Source organism: Limulus polyphemus, unplaced genomic scaffold (genome assembly GCF_000517525.1).
Source record: "Limulus polyphemus unplaced genomic scaffold, Limulus_polyphemus-2.1.2 Scaffold63, whole genome shotgun sequence".
NCBI lineage: Eukaryota > Metazoa > Arthropoda > Merostomata > Xiphosura > Limulidae > Limulus > Limulus polyphemus.
In genome coordinates, this window is record NW_013665673.1 from 1266650 (window position 1) to 1271983 (window position 5334).

A 5334-nucleotide genomic window follows, 5' to 3' on the forward strand; every position below is an offset into this window, starting at 1 on the left:
GAAATACTTCGATCTTCTCAGGTTTGACAGCGCCATAATAAGTCACGTATTCAAAATTAAGAAAAGCTGCAAATCACCTATGGTTGTAGACTTTTCTGACACCTGTAGATTGTCAGATTTCAACTTTAGAGCAAACTTGAACGCTAAAATCGGAGGTTCAATTCCCTGTGAATGACGGAGCGTAGATAACCCACAGCATATAGCTTTGTATTAAAGCAGAGGAAGTATTAAATTAGTTGGTGAAATTATTATTTTCTAATTTTTTTAAATTCTTAAGAACTCATAAAGCTTTTTACAAAAATGTTCCTTCTACCTTACAAGAGAAGTACATGAAAAATCGATATACAACATTAAAAGAAAGAAAAAAATGCACGAAATGCCAAACTAACTGTATTGTTTGTTTGTAGTTAAGCACCAATCTACATAATGGTCTTTCTGTGCTCTGCCCACCACGGGTATCGAAACCGGGTTTCTAGCGTTATAAGTCCGCAGACATACCGCTGTGCCACTGGGGGACAACTGTATCGTTCAACGAAATAATATATATTAAAACCCTATAAATAATGCTTAATGAAAAGTGAAGGCCTTAGAAAGGAGAAATATCATTCTGTCATAAGTAGGCTGATCCAGCGTTTCTTATAACTCAACTTCAGGCCCGTCATGGCCAGGTGGTTAAAGCGCTCGACTCGCAATCTGAGGGTCGCGGGTTCGAATCCCCGTAACGCCAAACATGCTCGCCGTGGGGCGTTATAATATGACGGTCAATCCCACTATTCGTTGGCAAAAGAGTAGCCTAAGAGTTGGCGGTGGGTGGTGATGACTAGCTGCCGTCCCTACACTGGGACTAGCTGTCTTACACTGCTAAATTAGGGACGGCTAGCGCAGATAGCCCTCGTGTAGCTTTGCGCGAAATTAAGAAACAAACTCAACTACATCCATTTTGAATAAAAAACCTTATTTGTTTCTAGAGGGAATATAAATTACATTGTTGGATAAGAGACAAAGCGTTGTTTACATCTTTTTTTTTCTAGTTAATAATTGCTTGAACAGTTAATAACAGCAAACAATAAGCTAATTAATTCTAAGCAATAAATAAAAAAGGGGAATGGACTAAGGTGAACATCAAATAACTACAGATAGTACACATTAAGTGCCAATGGCCACAATGGAGAACCGGTAGTGTCAACTTTACTACAAATTAATTAATTAATTTCAAGCATAATTTGCAATTAAACCTCACCATACATCAAAACAAATATGTTTAAATTCAAGAAGGAACTTTTTAAAACATTTATGCTCATAGATTTAAGTTCGTAATCGTACAAACATAACAGGTATTACATTACTACATTACAATTCATGTAATTAACGAAGTAATTAACGTGTCTCCCACATTAGTTCTAATATGGATTTTTTTTCATCTTCTGGCCTTAAATTCAATTATATTATGTAAGAATTATACCGTAAAATTATTATGCTTAACTCCATTACCAATATTCTAACGTTAACTTCTGAATAAATAATCATTTGTTACATTTGAATACTTTGTGTTACCTATTGAGTGATCAGGTTATTTAGGAAAAGATAAGTCAAAAGATCTTAAATACATGATTTACAACTGCAAGCTGAAGGTACTAACTTTAAGCTTCCAAAATTATAGTATGGTCGTCTCGATTTATTTCCTAATATATACATATATACATACATAAGTGTATATAATTCACTGGTCTCAATGTTTCATTTAAAGGAATACCACAATTCCAGTTTAGGTATAGAATAAAATAAATAACCTGAGATAAATGACTGTACTCTTAGTTTTATGACCCCTATTAGGTTAGTGTTTTCTATGGGGCTTCAACCACGATGTATGTTCAAACTGTATAATAAAGCACAAAAGCTTACGAGTAAATGCTTTGAAATTTCATTCCACTCTCTGAATGGATTTTGTTCACATATATTTTTTCACTTCTCTTGCATTTGTTATCCGTCCATAACACCAAATATTATCACAATTTGATGTTTAGAAGGCCTTTAACATAAACAAGAAAATATAGAAAAGGCTTACGTACCTCATCATACATACATGTATATGCATATACATATATGTAACCACAAAAAAACAAATGTACCTTTAGCACAACTAACTTTTCAGTAAACAGAAACTGTTCCAAGCAAAATATTATTATATTACATTAATAATCAGTACAACTTCGTAGAACAAATTATATTCTGTTTATTTGTTTGTTTGTTGTTGTTTTTTCTTAATTTCGCGCAAAGCTATACGAGGGCTATCTGCGCTAGCCGTCCCCAATTTAGCAGTGTAAGACTAGAGGGAAGGCAGCTAGTAATCACCACCCACCGCCAACTTTATCAACGAATAGTGAGATTGACCGTCACGGTTGAAAGGGCGAGCATGTTTGGTGGGACGGGGATTCGAACCCTCGACCCTCAGACTGCAAGTCGAGTGCCCTAACAACCTGGCCATGCTGGGCCACAAATTATATTCTAATGTTAACGACACATTAAGACTGTATCTGCAGTATTATCATCAAAGAAGAAGAAACACTCGTATAGAAAATATGAATACATTAATAAAGTATTATCTTTGACATTATATAATGGAGTACATGATCGAAATATACTGCTAACTCAAAAAAAAAAGATGCACGGGATCACATATATAGTTGTACAAACATACAGAGTGGGCCAAAAAAAGATAATCTTTGTTTACTCTGTTGCATGTAGAAGACAAAGATGGTCCGTAAGTTGAGTAATACTAATGTATCATCGTATTCTAAGAAAGCTGACTCGATTCACCGAAACGAAAGGTGTTGTGTGGCTAGTATACTTGATGATATCAATGATAATAGGTAGTTTGCCTTTTTCCAAAACACTTTAGATGTATTGACAATTAACTTAAACCTTGCACAGTTTATCTGAGGTTCATCTCTCTAAAGCCCAAAGTATTTTAAATTACAAAAAATATATTTCATCAGCTCTTTGTTTCAAGTCTTGGTTAAAACAAAAGTATTAGTTTGTAACGGTTATCGTCCAACGAAAATTACTTACTTTTTATCATTATAACTTTTAATTATTAGATAAATGATCATCAAAAACTTTAAATGTTAAGTAATAAAGCGGAGGCACTGCAGAGGATCCATCAAGAGAGCCTTCCTCCTTCTCCTTACACAGACCTCCAAATTTCTTAATAAAGTTTTGCGAGGTATTTCTACTCAAGATTAAGAATTTCTGATGGTACCGTTATATATTACAATGCCCCCCAGTGGCCAAGCGGTATGTCTGCGAACTTACAACGCTATAAACCGGGTTTAGATACCCGTGGTAGGCACAGCACAGATAGCCCATTGTGTACCTTTGTGCTTAATTACAAAGAAACAAATATATTAGAACAGATTGAGGAAACTAGCTGCATAACTGACCCCCACCTCCGATTTTCTTCACGAGTTTTATCAGCATTTCTTGTCCGAGTTTAAGATTTTTTACTGTTGTTATTTCGGAATTATAAAGCTAAATGTTAAGGAGCTAACTTAACGTTAGCACCACACTTATTATGTTTCACGTTATACAACAAAATTTCAAACCATTACGCACTGTACTCATTATCAGTAAATCCAATAACGCATTTAAAATTTAAATTCGGGAAAACTTAGCGAGTAATTGTAGCAAAGCTGAATGAAGAAACATAAAGGTGAGGAGACCGGCATCAAATTAACCCTTCAACCTACAAGGCTTTATGTCTTTGAAACGGCTGTATCAAAAATTACAAGAACTACTAACAAACATTAGTGCAGGGTTTGCAAGGTAAGGAAGCTAGTTCCTCGTTTATTTCACCCTACAGTTCTGAAACCTCAAACTCAGGCAAGAAGATGTGAGCAATCTGCAGTAAGCCGTTTCAACATTTTCCAAGACAATCAGTCATGGGGGTTGTTGTAAAGCTTATCTTATTCTATTTTTTCATGCTTAAATGGTTGCAACAGAAAAGTTTAGAAAATCAGTAGGAAATTTCGTTAAGAAAGTCCAATTTCGAATGGTTAGCCACAAATCTATTGTGATATATATAGTTCCGAGACAGCATAGGCCGAAACGTTTAAACTCTGGCAAGAAATATTAACCAGATTATGCGAAGAAAGTCGAGAGTAGTTTATCAAGTTGCCCCCGTCCTATTTAACTTTGTATCTCCGAAACTACAATTGGAGGAGTTCTTTAAGGAATCAGTGGGAAATCCCATCAACTAGTCGTGAGGAAATTTGAATTTGGAGGATGTTGTCTTAATAAACCTCTTCAGGTGTCATATTACATGAAACATATCTTGTAATATCTAATTTGAAAAGCACGTCTTCTTTCCCTACGTTTCTATCTAAAAGCCCATTATATTTTTATTAGTTTACCTTATACGTAAAAAGAACAATAGAAATCCACTTAAAGAAAACTGTTAGTTTTTTATTTTAAACTTCAAATCACTGTGCACTAAACTGATAAGCAATAAATGCAATAACTCATACAAAAGTAAAAGAAAAAGTAATGGTTCGTGAGATTGGTTCAAGTAAAATCTCTATCCAGAAGCCACGTGAGAAAGCAGACATTATTGTGAAATATATTTTTTGTTTTCAGGAGACTTAAGTCTGCATTTTAGTTTCATGTAAAAAGGAAAGCAGCTGTATTCAATCACCTGCTTATAGATATACACATAAAAACACTTAATAGACTTTACTGCCAACGCTATAATTGAACATTTTTGTCAATATTATTAAAATTCAATTTTCTCCAGTATTATAAACCATACATAGATTACTTCTAAAGCTGTTAGGTAATGTCAAACTTTCAAAAGTTGGACTGAAAACAAGACGGTGTTTCCCATTGTTTAGAATTTCAAATGGTCTGAAACCGAACTAAATGATACTTTAAATTTAGTAGTTAAATTATACTTTGGATTTAGCAGTTACGTAAAAGCCGATATATAGTCAGTTTATGGTATTTGCCAACAAGATTGATACACACAGTTTTCCTTTTTAACACAAATACGTTTTAATATACACACAACAATACAATTTACAATAACAGTTATTACAAATAGTTGTTACACACAATGATTTATATACAAACGTTTTACAAACTTACAAGCAATATAAAGTCTTCTTTCTAGTCTGGAACTTCTTCGATATTTTATCGAGGTTAGAGCGAGTTGACGTAGGTGTAATTCATTTAACCTTCGTTAGTTACCAGTCATACACGCTGAATTTTCCACGATGATTTTATATAATGTTTTCGTAAAAATACTAATGTCCGATGAGAATCCACTGAAGTTAAATGATT